Genomic DNA, 19129 nt, shown 5'->3' with positions numbered 1-19129 from the left:
TTATCCTTTTAAAATTATACATTTAGTTAGTATTTGAATATGGACTTATAAGTTTAGAAGTCTAACAAAAAGTTTTTATAATGAAAATTTAGGGTCAGTCAGTTTTCAAAAAAACTTTTCTTTTGAAGGTCGATACTTTTTGCAAAACAAGTTTATTTTACTAGTAAAATACATGATTATTATAATTTTATGCTGGAATATTTTCTTAATATTTTATTTAAAATCATATGAACGATTATCTTGACTTGAAAAATAATAGACTGCACTTGAGAAAAAAACAGAATATGTCATACAATACAGACTTTATAGTAGGCTAAGGAAAAATTAAAGAAAAAATAAGAAATTTTTTTTTGAACAGCAGACATATGCCTAACTACTTTTAAAAAAGACAAAGGGCAAACTAAAAAACATATAATTTGGTCTACTGAAATATATAGAAAAATAATTTATTGATTTGCTGAACAATTAATTTGAATTTCTCTGTTTTATGATTGTTTTGAAATTGAAAGTTTTTCCTGATATTGCAGAATCAATAAAACTCATAGTTAATGACTCATATCAACAGGTAAAATTCAAACATATATAGCTAACAATTCAGATTATTCTCATCAAGAATCATATAAAAGTATCAGTAGAATAAATCGAAATAATCATTTTAATGGTAACCAAAAACAAATTGGAAAAAAAAAACTGATGGGTAAAGTTTAAAAAAAATCAATTCAGCATCTTCAATCTCATGTTTTTCTAAAACAAAACAATTTGAGACTATAAAACAAAAGCTTACTAGAAAGTGATGATGCAAATCAAGTTTATTATGGGGATTGATGGACTGAAAGAAAATATTAGTGAAGAAACTATGTTTTGTGCCTTTTACGGAAATCAAGGCATTTGAGTTTGGATAAGCAATTATACAACAGTATCGGAAAAAGTCCATGAAGCTAATGTGATCGTATGGAATTGCATGAGAACAAATGAAGATGATTTCATTTTCCAACTAGCCCCACATCATACATTAAAATATTTTAAGATCTCGCTTAACACAAAATTACAATGCCACAGTAGCAAGTTATTACCAATTTCCCAGATCTTACCCAAATTTTTGGATATTAAAGAAAAAACTATAAGAAGTTGCTCTAATAAAAAAAGTTGAGCTAATGAAAAGCAATAGGACTACTAAGACTTGCCAAACACTTGTTTATTCCATGCAACATTGTTTATATGCAGTGATCAAAGTTAAAGGTGATGGTAAAAAATAAGAAACTTTTTTTTCCACCTTTTATAAATGAATTGTAGTGTTTTTAATGAAAGATTTTGGATCACATAAAATTTCATTCTTATGTTTTAGTTCTTTTAAAAATAACATTATATATATATATGATTCATGCATTATTGGAATTAATTAAGATCAAGTACTTGTATAAATACAACAAAAAATTTGCTCCCAGGGGTATAATTATTTTATTATGAGGTATTTAACAAAAGGAACAATCAACATATCACAATTTTGACCATAATAAGTAATTAAAGTTAGTAGTGCAAATGAAGAAGCCATTTTTTAACTAAAACTTTTCTTCAAAAGCAAATTTTGTGATTTTAACTACAGTGAAACCTCCTGTTATGGACACTCCTGCAAAACGGACGCCTCTCAATACGGACATATTTTTAATTCCACGGGAATCTTCTATGAATAAACCATTACGTACATTCTCCGCAAAGCGGACACTCCCGTAACCGGACGCGGACAGTCATTTTGGTCCTGAAACGTTTTTTATCTCTACAAACCGGACACTACTTTTTCTAAATAAATTGCAAGCTAAAAAAATTCAACTTTTCACCATTTTTAAAGCATGTAAATAAAACTTTTTGCCTTATCCATAACTAAAAATATTGTTAAGCTATTTCACCAGCGAAAAATCAATCTTTCTCCTGTCACCTTGCCTTATCTTTGTAAAGAAAGGAGAAAAAATGGTACTGCACTCCTGAAATAATTCTGACATCGGCATCTTTTGATCTTTTCATCTGGACCACACAGGTTATGAGACCCCTCAAGTTGAAATTGCTTTTCTCAATGCTTCTTCCCCATTGAAAATTTCTTTAATTTTCTTATCAATTTGAAGACTGTATTTAACACAACTGGGGTAAAAAAAAAGAAAACAGAAGTATAATCTTTGAGATGTTTATATAAATGAAACATTTATTCAGACACTTGATAGCTGATCAATTGTGAATAATCATCTCCATAAGTGCTCATGACTTACAGGTATGCATTACTTTTTTTTCTGTGAATTATAGGAGGTTTATTTTCCAAGAAGGTATTATCCATGTTCCCTATCAAATGATAAGTAGGTGTAAGGGGATGTGAACCTAATTATTGAAACGGACTGAGGACAGTACGCTCCTATTTGGTATCATATGTCTAACTTGAGTATCTATGCTAATAGGAAAATTATATTTATTTATCTGTAGAATTCCAGAATTATGTATACATCCAGAATTATGTATTTATATCAAACTTCTTTATATATTCTTTTTTATCTTTCTTATTGTTTAAATAAATATTCTTGTAGATATTTACAGTATCCTTGTAGATATTATTTAATAATTTCTACATCTTTGAGAATATTCAAAAAACAATTTACGGTGTTAAATTTCGTTATTAGGGTACCCTTCCCGTAAACGGACAACTCTCATAAACGGACAAATTTTTTGGTCCCATGAATGTCCGCTTAACGGAGGTTTCACTGTACTTGGTTTATGTTAATGTTAAACTAAATACTTTTTCGGTAGAGAAAAACCTATTACTTTTGCTCAAGAGTATGTAGAAAATCTGCTACAAAAATAATTTTATTTAAAAGCAGACAATATAAGTTAGTGATATAGAACAAGTAATTAAAGATCTAAAACATATTTACAAATAAATCCGTTTTCTGAGTAATTACTTAATTAACAGAAAAATTATTAAATTTCGCATAAGAATTTTGAAAAACTCAATAAATGCTTTTATGAAAAAATTTATACTAAAAATAAACAATATTAAACAACGAGAAATAAGTTTTATTTCTTTGAGAATTCATAATTTATCTAATTAAAACTAAAGTATTTTATTTATGTAAATGTTAATACAGTAGAGAACCATTTATCCGGTATCCAGATAACCGGGAAACCAGAAAACCGGGAAAAAATTTGATTGGTTTTCCCGCCATTTTAAACTAGAGCGATTATGAAAAAAAGCGGAAATTGAACTCATCCTTGAAGTTGAGTAGAGGAAAATGTAAGGAAGGGGAGAATTTTTTCCCCGTTTACCCAGAGAAACTTCATTTCCTCCGTGACCTTGAAGGCAGGGAAGGGAGGAATGTTTTATTTTCTTCTTTAGGCCGTCAATCAAGCTCAAGGGTGTGGCACGTTGATTTCGTTTTCTGTTTGATTTACGAGGGGGGTGGGGAAAATGCATTGCATGCATATCAGTGAACAGAAGATGAAAGAGAAAAATATATTTATCTATTTGACATCGATTAATAAAAATAAAATCTTTTTGTTCTGAATAAATTCTCATTCTTTGGAAGTGTGGTATCATTTGCAAGTTTTTATTGATGTGGAATCACATCTGCTATAATTAAATATCATGTTTTTATCAACAAAAGAAAAATAAAAGAATTGTTTATTAATTTAAACATAGGATTATTTTATGAAGCAGATTACAGCTTTGTTTTTCTGATTCCACTATGTTTGATTTTTTTTCTTTTCACGATAAATTTCGCACTCAATAAATTACTTCTTTTTAAGGGAAAAAAACAAGACATATTTAAGTAATTAAAAAAAAAAAGCATTTACTATCTCTTAGCTCTGTAGCTAAAATATGACGGGCTGCTACAAGCAATTCTTTGCGCAAGTGAGTCACTTCTTGAGGACATAGATACAACAATCCTATAATTCCTTTAGAAAACTGAGAGGAATGTTCACTCACAAAACAGAGGAATGTTCACAACATTTTACAAAAAAAAAAAAAAAAAAAAATCACAGTTGGGTTAAATTATTATTTTAATTTAAATTTAAATTAAATTTGCAATTAATTTAAGATGATATTACTCAAATAAACATAAATACAGTGCATGCTGCCTATTAAAATCACATTCGTTTTGAGAACACTTGATTTTAAAAAGCAACAAATTTTAAAAACCAAAATGTAGGAAAAAGTTATACTAAATTAAATTGATTAAAAACTAAATTGATTACTACATTTATGTTTTATTTTTACAAAACCTACATTTGACACTAACATGAGCTACATTTTTTAACTTATAGGAGGGTTTCAAAATATTATATTTGATAAGCAAAATTTCAAATTAAAGATTCACCATAGTTTGAAAGCATATAAGAGTTTCTAAAACATTAAATATCCTTTTCTTTTCTGTAAATAAAATTTTAAGAAATCAAGAGTTCTTCTGAAATTCATTAAAGTTAGATTCACCTTATTGAATGATTCAGGATCCATGACATTGAATGATAGGCATTTTACAATTTTTCTTAGCACATAAACAGTTTTCTTTTGGATTCCTTTAGACTCCCTTTTTCTTAATTTTTTGCAACTTTTGCCATTCAATTTCAACACAAAATACAATTAATACCAGTAACTTTGTTCATAGAGAACAGACAAAAATTTATTCTTCATACATATTCAAAACTTGAGAAAATAGATAATTCTTATCATTCAAACAAAATAAAGCAAAGTTTTTCATTGTTTTAAACAAAAGCCTTACAAAATTTTGTCTTTACATAACAGTAATAATTTTATTAGAAGATGGTTTTTACATAGTTTGATATTAAAATAATTCCGTTCTTGCAGAATTAATAGCAAAAAGCAGCTAATTTTACAATTCAATGATTTTATAATTGGAGGTTCCTGTATTAATGATACAGTTAAATCACAGTAGTAAAAAATAAAATAAAATGCTCAGAAATTTTTTTTATATTCACAACATAATAAAATTAATTTAATAATCAGAAAAATCCCGCTAGTCAAAATAGTTCTAATAAACAAGTAACTAATAAACAAGTAAGCAAGGAAATACCGGTGGAGGGATTAACCAAATATATCATCATATCAAGCCTTTCCTTTACCTGGCTCTAAATATGAACATACTCCATTTTTATTTTCATTAGCTTGACTTTTCAATTTATTTTCTTTTTTAATGAATTCTAGATAATATATTTTGCAATATACTTTGCACATTATCTCTGTTTAATGTCTAAAGAGCAAATAGTTCAGCATCGGAGCTATTTATTTTGTTAGCTAAAAATCTGATTCCTAATCAATTGTGCAGAATTTTTTTATCATATTCTATGTCTTATTATATAATATAATTACTAAAAAAAATTCTAACAGGCAATTGATATGTTAAATGCAAAATTTATTGAAAAATTGACCAGGAAAATTAATTTTTCAACTAACATTATTAAGTACTCAATGTAATGACAGTTCCTAAATTTGCTTGAAAGTAATCCCCCAGTTAACAACAAATCATACATTCTTGAATCCTTAACATGTAGTAAAGCATTCTCACAACAGCCTGTTGTAGGTCAGGAGGGTCATACAAGTTAAAACTCTACAATTCCTAACCAATGGCATGATTTTGTCAATGTTAAGTACAAGTTGCTTTTACTTCTTGAATCTATTCCCACCCTAGCACATTGATAGCTTGGCACATTTAACCTGTGAGTCGATTCTCAAATAATTTCTGTGAGTATTAAATTGTCTTTTAACATGTTCAGGTTCACATCAGCCATCAGTGACCGACACTGAACCTTTTGTTTTGGCCGCGTCAGTGACCGGTGAGGGACAATGTTAAATATGATATAAAACAAAACAAAAATTAACATTGTTTTAAGCAATTACAGAGAACTTATTCAAAATTTGCTTAAATTTTCTTTATTTAAAATTTGTTAGTAGTAGTGTGCTCAACATTGTTATACCACATTAGAGTACTTCTGAGCAGCAAAGGGATTTCCTTAAAAATACAAGATAAAAAAATTTTTATTAAAAAAAATAAAGAATGATTCTTAATATATTAGTCATTAACATACTCACTTGATATATTCTAACAAAGTAAGCCAGAAAAGATAATGTTTTTATCTGTGCAGGCATAAAGTCAACATAAACTTCTCTGTTGAAAGATGGATTGCTTTTAAAATAAAACCAAACAAAACAAAAAATAAAATTTCTACAAACATTCTGCATTTTGTCTGCTTTTTTCCCAAAGAACAAATTAAATGTATAAAATTTAATGTTTAACTTTGTCCCACAGAGAACATAAAATTCCTTCACAGAAAACAATTGAATAAGTAAAAAACAATACTGAAGAATTTTATTGTATAAAACTGCTCTGACTTGATCATTTGGTATAAAATAAGTAAAAAAGAAAGACATTAAGGTACATCCTGCATGCAAGTAGTTAATTTAAAAAGTTTCTCTCTATATTTTCTGCAATATTTTGACTGTAAACATCATAAAAATAAAATGACAAGCGAGTCAAGGATAAAACGTTCCTTGAAGCTTTAGACACTATGTTCAGGGCCATGTGGCAGAATTTTTTCTGACTTTCTGCGACAAACCTAATTAGAACCAATATCTTTCTGCAAGATATTTTTATCGTTATAAATGTATGTGTAATGAATTTATAATAATAGATGAAATTCGTGTTTATAAAATAAGTCTACATGCATAGAATAAAACTGTGTAGATTTTTTTTTTAATTTCATAATATAAGTTTACATTTCTTAATAAGTTTAAATTGTTTAAGTATAAATTTGCATAATCTTCGATAATAACGAAAAGTTATAAATGTATAGATCTGCAGACAAAAATGCTTACTAGAGCATAAATAAAGATTACCCAGAACCTGTAATAAGATAGAACTTATAGAAATAGCTAAGAATGGTCAAAAAGATTAAATTTATAAAACAAGATAACTGAATTTGAAGTATCAGTTTAAAACGGTATGATTTAATGTTTCATTATAGTAGTTATATCAGGTACAGAAACAAATCAGGTGAAAAAATTAATATTGAAGTTGAGTAATCAAAATAATAAAATAGTATTGACTATAACCGAATTCTAAAAGCAAAAAAATTAAAGCAATGTTTGTTTCAATTTTTTCGACATCTAATTAATTAGATTAATATTGTACTGACTTATTGAAAGATTTATTTTTTAAAAAAAGGAGGTAAATAAAACTTTTTTCGTGATCAGATTAAGTTTAGAACGAAAAAAATACACAGCGCTTGTGATTTTGCACTGTATTGTGTAAATATATAGCACTGATTCCACACGAAGTATGCGGAAGCAGTTTCCGACTCAATATGCTCAAGTCTATTCAACATCTCGAAACAAAATAGTCTTTATCAGTACTGAAACATCGGTATTAGAGCCATACTCATTGGATGCGATTTTTTTCGCATGTGTATGGAAACCTGTTTGAAAGTGACCAGTAAATATTTTTCACCAATTTGGTTTTCATTCGCATGCTAAAAAATCGTAGATAGTGAGATATCTTTCAGGCTTTATTTCATTTATCGTTAGATTGCATTTTTTTGTCGAAGATTTAATTCAAAGGATATAGGCATTTTATCTTTAAAGTATATATATATATAGTTATTTTTCACTTTTTACCTTTGACTGCTTCTAAAATTTCTTGATTTGTTGGAAATGCTGTACTCATCCTTACTATCGATATCACTACTAGTAAGAATATTTTATTCGAATCTAGAACGTTTTATTTTTCAATATTAGTAGCGTGGGAAGCTTCTTTTCCTGTCGCTTTCCAGAAAAAAAAATCTCTGACATCGCTAGATGTTGTCGACTTCCATCTTATTTCTTTTTCGGAATGCCGCCTTGAAAAATCAGTTTTCAAATTTGTTTTAACTATTGTGGCTTCACAATTGCAACAAATAACCTTTTTGCTAGACATGATTTTTTTTAAAAAAAGAATCTTTTTACGCATGAAAATTTCCACATAAGTGCAAAAAATATAAAATGCTCTGTTCTCTTAAAAAAACACAAAGCAAATTACTGCGCCAGCGATAGAGGCCGAAGTTGGCAAATTTCCAAAAATAGCTTAATAAAGGGGGAAAAAATGCTCCCCTTTTTATCCAGTAACTGTTTGTGTTGGAGATTAAGGGAGAATTACGAGCGCTTTCTCCTTCCGCAGTACGCTAGAAAAAAAAATATTTAAAACAATTCTGTAAGAAAAAAATTTTGCAGAACCATTATTGCTTCTGCAGAAATTTTTTCTTTCTGAAGAAAATGTTTTTTATTTTATTGGTAAAACAGCTTCTGTTTCTGTAGAATTTTTTTTGAGAGCTTTTGTTTGTCAAACCAAAAAATTTTTATTTCCCAAATAAAAAAAATCTTTCTGCAAGAACTCAGTCGCTTTCTGCGGCAATGTCGCTGTGTTTCTGCCACGGGGGTTCAGGGACAGGGAGCTTTTGGAGCTTGCTCCAAGTCCCTTCAACCGAAGGGACTGAGTAAGTAAACAATCTGAAAAGTAAACAATCATTTAACAGTTGACTTTTTGAGTGATCCAGTTCATATTTTTCACGTGACATCATTATTGTACATTTAATAATTCTTTCAACAATATTTTAAATAATTCTATCAGAAAAAACAAACAACAAGAAAAAAAGTTAAAATTTAAAAAAATAATAAAATACAATTTACGATTTTTGGAAATCTAAGGAGCGTACATACTGATTCTGGCTTGATCCTTCTGTTTAAAATGCATCAATCAAATTTTCATTTTCTAAGTTTCAAATGAATTTTTATTTTTCTGAAAAGGATGAAATAAAAATAAAAAACTGTGAGTATCGTTGAAAATACTTGCATAAAAAATTAAAGTTTATTTTCAAAATATTTTAATTCAATACAAAATTGTTTGTTAATAAAAAAAATTTAATAACTCTAATCTTTAGCTCAAGATTAAAACAATAAAAAAATTCTGTTTGTGAATTGTATTGCTAGAATACCTAAGAGCAAGTTCCAAAATCTCCAAGGCAGAAAACTAACCCAAAGTAAAAGGATACAGGTAATGCTGTAAGTTAAATGTCTTTTCAATGATTTGGGTAACAAGGTTGTTTTTCAATTTTTGTAAATTATTCAAATTGAACATAATAAAAACTAAGTTTGAAAAGTAAATTTCCAAATTTAACTTCTTTTTTTTTATAGCTTGAATATGTAATTAAAGATAGTTAAGTCAGCTGCATGTTTTTAAAAAAAATTATAAAACATTGTAAATGTAAAAAAAAAAAAGTTTTATACAATCTGTAATCAAAGGAAATTGTATGTAAATCTTTAATATTTATTTAATTTAATATTTATACTGTAGAAGATTAACAATGCTTGACTTTCTAAACAATATTTTACTTTTCATAAAAATATACTTTAAGATTGATTTAGAAAAAGTTTACTCTTAAAAACTTTGCATTAAAAATGCAACAAAAAAGCTAAACAAATAGAGGTAATTCAAAACTGTGGGATAAGACATAGAACAAAGGATTAAAACTCTCAAATAAAAACTCTAATTTCTTTTCCAATTATTCTAAAATAGTACAGTTACAAGTCAAAATCATAGGTAGCTCCATAAGCTCTTGTAATTAAGTTGTTAAATCCGTAAATTAAATTGATACAATTTAATCATAATTGAAAAGTACATTCTTAAAATCAAAATTAATATTTTCTTTTCACTTCCAGCCCCTGCTCTTATAATTTACTTATAATTACTGTTTTAAAGTTAGAATATATTCCCAACTAAATGTTGAATCTTATTCTGTACTGAAAGGGTTCTGTTTTAATTTAAATCATTTTTAACTCTACAAACTTTCTATAAACAAAAGAATTCAACTTGCATTTATTTCATTAACTAGAATATTTATTTATTTTTTTAATTAAATTTTACGAACGTTAAAAATTTTTGATGTTAAAATGGACTTTTGCCTTATGTAATATAATAAAAAAAACAACATGGATTTTCCTATTTTTTTTTTATTTATTTCCATTTATGTTTTTTTTAATAAATTAATTCTGACTCTGTTCTTTTCCTGGGTAATTAGTTTTTAATTTTAAACAATTAAGAGTATTCAATTTTATTCAAATATATTAGTATAAGGTTAACTTATAAAAAGAATTTAGTGCCTAGAACAGTGATTCTCAACCTTTTATTTGTGGCGGCACTTTTTTAACGATTTCGAAATTTGGCGGCACACAATGAAAAAAAATAGTTTAAAAGTTGTTTACTTACCTATAATACACTGTGTTAAATAGTCTGTGATAATAACTTTGAATATGAAATAAAAGATTATGTACTACAAAAGCACGTTTATTAAGGGATTAATTATTTCTTTTGACTAATTTTTTATTAGTAACAGTTATTTTTTTTTTGCTAGTTATTAATTGTTAGCTTGTTTCCTACAGTTATTAACTGTTAATTTTTCTTACATGAATTATTATTTTTTTGTGATTTCTTATTAATTAGTTTTTTTCATAACTATTAACTGCATAGCTTACTTTAATGATTAGCTTTTATTTCCTTTGGAAAGTTAATATCTAGCTTGTTTTAGCCTTTGTTAATTATTTTAAGAGTCATTAAATTTCTTACTTATTTTAACATTTTTTAAAACTGTGTGTCAAAGACAATTTAAACACTTCCATCTTATTTTAAGATTGTCAGAGACAAGACAATCGCCGACAAAGATGTTCGTGCGGTCAAAGCGTGGAAAAATTATAAAAAGTATATTTATAATATTATATATATGTTCACTTTTCTGTAATTTAAGCTTTACTCGTAATAAAAAAAGCATTATAATTTTTATTGTATCATTTCTAATATTTGGCGGCACATTTTAAGAATTTGGCGGCACACAAAAGTGCCGCGGCACAGTGGTTGAGAATCACTGGCCTAGAACAATGATGTTTTTATAACAATTACTACCTATAATTGCTGTCAACATGTGTGTCTAAATTATTGGTCACAGATTGAAGGACTAATTCAATACATAGAAGAGCAATATGATGTGACACTTTGCAATATGTTTTTATAACAATTACTACCTATAATTGCTGTCATTATGTCTGTCTAAATTCTTGGTCACAGATTGAAGGACTAATTCAATACATAGAAGAGCAATATGATGTGACACTTCCCCGCGTATCTTAAACTTTTAACACACCTACAATGTACTATTTAAAATATAAATGATAATATTTACACTATTTATACCTTATTAGCAAGAACGGCTTTATAAATGGTTAAAACAGTCAAAAACTGACGCATATCAAAACCTTGACAACCATAGAAAGAACTGATTTTACTTTTTTCTACATATGAGAGCAGTCAAATAGTAAGATCTCAAACAACTAATGACAGCTATACCTAACACTTTATTGTAAAGGAAATTTGTACACGAAATACCTTAGAACGTCCGAATTTTTTGTATACGAAATACCTTAAATTTATTTAATCAGATGATAATAAAGAAGAATCTAAAGTAGGTTCACGAAGAGCTCGAAGAAAGGGAAAATAATTACTTAAGTGGTATCATAATTAATAATCTTTAAAAAGATAGTTTAACATTTCACGCCAATATATCCTATTACAACAACAAAAGCTTTAAAAAATTCTAAGATAATAAAAGGTATTAAAAGAGGGGCAATTAATTAAATAATATGACGACAACCTGTGACGTTTCTGGAAATTCGCTAGAGGATTAGACCATTAACACTGTAATGTTTTGCTTATTTCTACCCATTTTATGAATGAGTTAAATTTTAATTAATGTCGAAATCACGTGAGTTAGATTAAAGCGAATATTGTCTTCTACTACCATTTTCAATTGAACAACTTGGGTTTTGGGGGAGGGTCTTTAGTTTCAAAATATTGGTACTATACAATAAAAAGTTCCCTGTTGGATTCCGTGGTAGCATGTTGTATTTGAAGAAGAGCCTCAGAGCTCAAATAAATCTTGATAGGCTAAATTAAGCTTTACCTATTGAAACGCAGTGCTATAAGCGAAATCAGAGAGCACGCCGCACTTTACTATATACTCAATACTATACAATAAATAAACACACAGTTCGTAATATTTTCATAATACATAAGCTATAATAACTAAACTGATCTGTTTTGTGTAATTATTATATATGTTAGTTTTGACGAGTTTGAAATGATAAAGTTTAATAGACTGCTATATAATATTCGCCGAAATCAATTAAGGACGTATGCTGGTTATGGACAAATACTTGCTGGCAGAAAGAATAAACGTCGCTGTATGCTTTCCAAGTTGATTGATAATAAAGATAAAAAGTTGGTACTCATTTCTAAGTCCTTTTATACAGGTTTCGAACTCTCGAGTTTTTCCCCCCTTTTTATTTATTGTAATTAGAGAATATTTATATGTACATCAAATTAGCTTTTTCTTTTGTTAACTACAATATATATCTATTTTTAAACAAAATTTTTACAATTAATAATGTTTTATTTCTTAATTTTTAACAATGAGAGAAACAAAGATGTATCATTACCTGTTCCAAATACCTTTGCCCATCAGCTGCAGGGACCATCTTGTGATGGAATGCAAGAAACTTTTATAAGCATTTTTCAATTATAGATACAAAAAATTTGGTTAATACTTCAAAAATTTTTTTTTATCAGAGAAATATCTATAGCATTTGGGTAAATTATCCAATTAATATTACACATAAATGGTATTTCTAAGGACATTGCACTGTTTTTCTATTTGCTAGACTTATAGTACTATTCTTTTCTAGTTTTAAAATGCACTATTTCAGTTAGAAAAGAATTGTGGCAGAATCGCAGCGACATTGTCACAGAAACGTTACAGAGTTCTTGCAGAAAGAATTTTTCTTCAGAAAGTAAAAAATTTTGGTTCTCTTTCTTTAAAATAATACTTAAAAGATGCCTTTTTCGCGCATCGGAGGGGAAAGAAATGATCGTAATTTTTCGATTCTCATTTGAGAAAAATGAAAAATAAAGAACGTTGAATCAAAAAATTTTCTTCTGCAGAAATTTTTGAAAGATTTTTTTTTCCCTTTCAGAGGGGAAGAATACTTGTGATTTTTTAATTTTGGTTTTCTTTTCTTTCACTGATTTTATGATTTTTAATTATTTTTTTTATGTGATAATGATTTACGAAACGCAAAAAAGAAATAATTAGTGTGTTATTTCTTTTACAAAATGGGATAATATTGCCGAGATACTAGAATATAAAAAATATTACATATTCATTTTTAAAAAAATACATTAAGTCTTTGTCATGTATTTAGCCGTGGGAGGCTATGTTTACGAATTATCACGCCTACGCAATTGAATTGGGACTTTCCCTCTAAAAGTTTCAGTTTAGTTTTCCTCACCTGGTAGTGTTGCGTTAAGACGCATCTTCTGTATTCTAAATGTTGTAAATTAAATAGTGTTATTTAAGAGTGTTATTTCCTAAACCCCCACGCTATGGGACAGTACAATTTTATTATACCCTAATAGGTTTTTCTTTGTGAAAACAACATTCCTGTTACTTTAAATGTCATTAATAACATATGCATTATTTATTATTAAAAGTATCTTGCTGAAAAATATTAGTGCTAGAGAGGTTTGTCGCAGAATGCCAAAAAATTCTGCCACAGGGAATAAAATAATGTTTACTCTGATCTTTGCTATGTGCTTAATCTTTTTTTTTCTTCTCTTCATATTTTGTTACTTAATTTTTTATGCATACTTTCAGCAAAAAATGGTATTTGAATTTTATGTAAAAGTTGAGTTACTTTCCCCTTTCATATCATTCAGTTTACTAAGTATATAAGATCAGTGATTCTGCTATACTTTGGAAATTGTGGATCTTTAGGACTTCCATCCTTCTGGGTCTCTTTATATTATAATCGGGAGTTCTATTTAAGATATAAAATTTCATCTTTATCTACCTATTAATATTCACATTTGTATTATTTTATCTATTGGTAGACAAAAGAGAGAATTTCAAACCAAAATAGAATTATATATAAACAATTTAGGCTTTTACTTAGAACTATCAAGGCTATTAATTAAACTATCAAAGCTTTTAATTAAACAATCAAGGCTTTTAATTTATATTATTTTATCTATTGGTAGACAAAACCGGGGATTTCAAACCGAGAAGAATTATATTTAAACAATCAAGGCTTTTAATTAGAACTAGTCAAACATCTGCATTAAGGAAAAGTTACAAAATAATTTGATACTTAGTATTATGCTAATTTTCTCCTTCATCTAAGAATAAAGGAGAAAAGGAAATTTTGCTCTATGTATATGTGTGTTCAAATTCATTTATCAGTAGGTTCATCCATTAGTATCGTGAGGTTCAGTGGTTTTTCAAGAGTTCAGAACATCAATGACATCTGTTTAACAAAAAACAATTATTTAGTTTCAAATATGAATTTGTATGTTGACACTTCCGGGTCTGTAAGATCTCTGCTTATTACTTGGGCTCACAGTGACCTCTCGTGGGGCTTTACCAATATGTTTAATCTTCGGTTTTAATTTTATCTCTATAAATCTGTTGGCGCTGTCTATTTACTGCACTAGAAAATTATGCATCCTAAGAGTCATGTCTTAACCAATATTTTATATGCTCCCTTCACGATGTTGACGCTTTATATGTAGGCGTGCACAACCTTTTTGAGTGAAGGGCCACTCGCACAGCAAGTAGATTAATAAAGGGCAGAATGCATATTTAGTCATGTTAGCTTGAAATAGCAGGGGTCTGTATAGGTTTTTCTGAGATGTACCTATTTTGGGAAAATTTAGACATAATTTGTGAAAAATTTAAAATTATATTAAAAAATCAGCACAAAAATATGAATTTATTGTTTCTTACGGGATACAAAAATAAAATTTTAAGAAAAAGTATTTTATGAAACTTTTTTGATATTTTCTTGAACAATGCTGATTTAACGACTGCCAGAGCGCTCAGCATCATAAGTGTCCATGTATAAATGCAGTGTATTACTCAATAATAGTTGATTTCCCAGGTGAAGAGTCTCTATAACACTTACCAAATCACTGTTTTGCGCCAACAACAATTTTCTTCATCTAACCAATGCTTAATCTGTTCATGAAATTCTTTTTTAGCCATTGTTTCAAAAATTTAAAAACTAGTGTCTCTAAAATCACTTGCAATCTCTAAAGTAATTATCAGAATATCATTTTTTATCCATGATTATTGAAGATTAAATTAATAGTATTTGCTTATGTTACTTGGCTGTTGAATTTATCTTGAACAACTCTGAGCAATGCAAAAAGAAAAAAGAAGATATTTGGGGCTCTAAGCTGCAACCTATTCTGCTTATATATAAATCCAACCTTGTGCGTAATTTTTTTTGGGGGGGGGGGTTCAGCTGTTCAGCTGTTCCTTCTTTTTTCTCAAAGTTATACCAGCAATTTAAACTAGTATAGTTAGCCCAAAATAGCTCACAGAGGAGAACAATAATTGTGTTTCTTCTTAATATATTGCATATAACATGTGCCAAAAAATTTTTTTCTTCCAAATTTAAGTGGCAACCCTGTTTTAAAAAATTTAAAATTTTTTTTTTAATTAAGTTTGTCAATTCGTTTCAATAATGCTCTCAATAATTATTTGAAATGTATATTTTTATTAATATAAATTTACAGTAATTCATAACCATCATAATACTGATCTTTTACTTTCAAGAGGAGTTGTGAAGTAAAAGGATATTACGATCCTTCTGTCAGCGCCATATTTCTTCAAGCAACTGGCATATCTGATACAAGTGTTTTAGTTCGTAAATGTAAAGAGTTAGGAACAGAGTTGGAAACAAAGGTAAAAATCAAAATTTATGTTTTAATTTACTTCACTTGTTTTATTTTCACTCACTTGGTTTATTGATAACCAAGCATATATTTTAATTACTTTTCGGGGGTTTTTCCCAACCCTTTTAAATATTGACTAAGTTGTTCTCAGTGATAAATTGTCAGGATTTGCTGTCACCGATTGCACAGCTCTAGTGTGACATTAATAATCAACCTTAATTATGATAGATTTAGTAGAAATATTTTGTCTAATATTAATACCAAAAATATGCATGAAAGATAAACTTCTATTCATATATTTTGTACCAAGGCAGTAAGAGAATTGAAAAAGATAACTTATCAAATTTTTTTTATAATGGCACCTATATTAATATTGGGTTAATGCATACGTTCCCGCTTTTTTTTAAAAAAATTTTTTTACTTAAACTTAATTTTTTTTACATAAAATAACAATTTAATCAATAATGTACTCTCCCTTGTTGTGTATGACTTCCTCTCAACATTCAACCAATTTAACGATGCCTCTTTGACAGAAATCACCTGAAAGCGTCTCGAAAAAGTCGTCCAACCAAGCTCATAATTCGACGTCATTATTGAATGAAACACCACTTGAAGCATTTGAGTAGCTCTGTGCTTGCTCTCTCTAGCAGCTTCTGTAGCTTTGGCACCTCGATTAAACTCAAAATGAATGTGGTGTCTGAAATGCTCGTTTTTGTCGACTTGACACTCCATTTAAATGCTCTAAAAAGTAACAAAAATAAAGTCAACAAAAAAGCAAAATACACTAGTTTTTAGAGCGAAAAATTCTCTTTTGAATAAAGCAAAAGATTATGCCAAAACATTTCATTTTAAATGCAATTTTTTTAAATTAAAAAAAGCGCGGGAACTTGTGCATCTTCCCAATTAAACATGTATATTAATTATCATTAAATTTGCTCTTATTCCCTTTTCAATGGCTCAGTAGCCCGGGGTGAGCTCAGGCTTTCTGCAGTACTTTTCTCTAGACATTCCTACTTTTCACAACTTATTAGACTCTTGAGTCATGATGGCTCAAGGGATAGAACATTCCAATGAAGTGAACCAATTATCAACATTTTTTTGTCATACTAATTTGCTCACTCTGTAATTTTATATTTTCCACTTGTCTCTCTCTCTCTCTTCTATCAGTTAAAATTGTGTGACTTTATTATATTTTACAATATGAATTAATTAGGTCGGAATAGCCTGGTTAGTAGGGCACTTGGCCCAAGTCCAAGAATTCTTGGGTTTGATCTCCCCGGCCAAAGACTCCCCATGTAGTAAATGGTGACTGATGCACGGTAAATCTGTCGAGTCGCAAAATCTTCCATGTTCTCATAACAAATCAATACCTCTGGGGGTACTGATCCAGGAGTTTCCTTGTCTTCTGGATTGATTCAAAATTTACAAGGCTACAGAGTTGAGCATTAGTTACAAAAGTGGGTCATCTGTTCAACGACAGATATCATATATTAATTAATTCGTAGCTTGATTTTTCCAGTACAGCTTTTAAAAAAAGTAATAGAAACATACCTTAATCTCTTTAAGTAGTTGACATTTTAATGTTTAAACAAAATAAGTTTTTTCCTTCATGTATCAATAAATAAATAATTATGTTTATATTTTTAGAGCTTCTTAGAAGTATGGAGTGATTTGCATCTGGATTTTGATAAAATATTATTTATTCAGTTCTGTGTTTCTCATATAATCATTGTAAGTAAAAAAAAATTATTTTTTTGCTTCTTTATCGTCTATTTAATAAAAAAAAAATAATTTGCGTGTCTGTTCAACTGTGCATCAATCCTATAACTAAAAAATCATTTGTGTTGGAGTTTTGGAATTTTGAAAGTAAGTGTAAAGAGGAACTCCCTCAAGCCTAAAAGTTTTCCTAAAATGTCAATTCGTTTGTTTGGGAAGGTCATTTAAAAAGTGAATTTTTAATATTGTTTCAACATTAGATATTGCTACAAATTAATCTGTATACAATTCTTTTTCAAACATTAAGAGATAACATCTCTGATGTTTGCTTGCGTATAGCTCTGTTTGATCAAGAGCCACATTTGTTGCATACACTTAGTTCATTATTTTTACTCATTATGTAAAGTAAGCTTAAAGATCAATAGCATGTAAAGGTTTTGTCACCGTTTTAGTATTTCTTCTTAAATTATCTGAAACCACATGTTTATTTTGTTTAATTACGCTTTTTAAAAATGGTTCTATAAAATTGAATAGTTTAAAATTAATAGTAGTTAAAATAAAAATATCATGTTAAATATTAAAAATCAGAATAATTGTGAAAATTGTTTGATTTTAGTGTACTATGAATAACATGAGTTAGAACTAGATGATGCTTAAATTTTAGCTTGATGGGCTAAACTTATGAAATCATGTTTTGCACAATATAATATAATATAATATAATAATTTGCTTAATCTTACAGAACTGAAAATAATAAAAAATAAATAAAAATTGTGCAATTATTTTAGCTTTATTAAATGTGTCAATGTATGCCTTTCAGCTTGAAACAATATTTTTATATACCAATTAATTAATTACTTACTTTCTTTTTTTATTTTTTACAGGCAATCAAAGATCAGGCAATAAGTAAAATCTAAAAAAAAGTAGCATCTAATTAACCAATGTTCTTTTTTTATTTAAACTATTTTATTCTTTTCAACATACTTAGTTTATGTATTGATTTTTTTTTTTAATTGACGAACTTAATCTTTTTCTTAAATCTTTTTTTCAGATAACACATCCAAAAGCAGGTTTTGATGTTAGCTACATCCAGCTTTTCAGAGCTCTAGACACAATTAGGTATTCTTATTTCATTTATTTTTTAATATGCAGTACTTATATGCTTAAATCTGGTTATGGCTGCTCAAGAATCTAATAAAATAAAAAGATAATTAATCGTATTCAGCAATCTATAAAAATTTAATCTACAAGATTCACCCTATTTTAATCCCGCTATCTCCACGGAAAGTAAAGGACAATTTTTAAAGGGAGAGTGGTTCATGTGGGATTTCGATAAAGAGATTATTTTAATCACTTGCGTGATAATTTTTACTTTAGTTGAAGGCATGAAAAGGATGGACATTAAATTTCTGACATAATATAAAGCCATCTGATGAATAGGCTGGCATATCCTCTGGAACCTGTAATTCTCTAGCTAGAAAAAAAAGTAGCTCACATGAAAATTCATGTCAAAAGTATTAAACCAAATATAATTTTTTTTTTTGTATTTA

General features: G+C 28.1%; 1 long non-coding RNA gene and 1 pseudogene across 4 annotated transcripts in view; one reads left to right on the top strand and one right to left on the bottom strand.

The window, feature by feature from the left end:
- The window catches only part of LOC147816831 (uncharacterized), a 57207-nt gene extending 45452 nt beyond the window's left edge, over positions 1-11755 (bottom strand). The window contains exons 1-3 of one of the 3 annotated variants that reach the window (XR_015429161.1): positions 10947-11755; positions 8740-10183; positions 6086-6179 (exon numbers count right to left, since the gene is read on the bottom strand). This is a non-coding gene — a long non-coding RNA (uncharacterized LOC147816831). Of the gene's footprint in view, positions 1-6085; positions 6182-8739; positions 10184-10946 lie in introns of all 3 variants that reach the window. The other 2 variants (XR_015429162.1, XR_015429163.1) reach the window with 2 other exon arrangements.
- A 3974-nt stretch (positions 11756-15729) lies between these two features.
- Positions 15730-19129, top strand: part of LOC147816830 (nonsense-mediated mRNA decay factor SMG8-like) — a 45394-nt pseudogene continuing 41994 nt past the window's right edge. The window contains exons 1-4 of the transcript XR_015431394.1: positions 15730-15873; positions 17511-17594; positions 18631-18698; positions 19020-19041. The product of XR_015431394.1 is annotated as a nonsense-mediated mRNA decay factor SMG8-like (transcript). The remainder of the gene's footprint in view (positions 15874-17510; positions 17595-18630; positions 18699-19019; positions 19042-19129) is intronic.

The sequence above is a fragment of the Parasteatoda tepidariorum genome, chromosome 1 (assembly GCF_982258835.1).
Source record: "Parasteatoda tepidariorum strain Cologne lab strain chromosome 1, Ptep-v5.0, whole genome shotgun sequence".
NCBI classification, from domain to species: Eukaryota; Metazoa; Arthropoda; class Arachnida; order Araneae; family Theridiidae; genus Parasteatoda; species Parasteatoda tepidariorum.
Note: the sequence above shows the minus strand (reverse complement) of the source record. Positions and strands in the feature narration are given on the sequence as shown.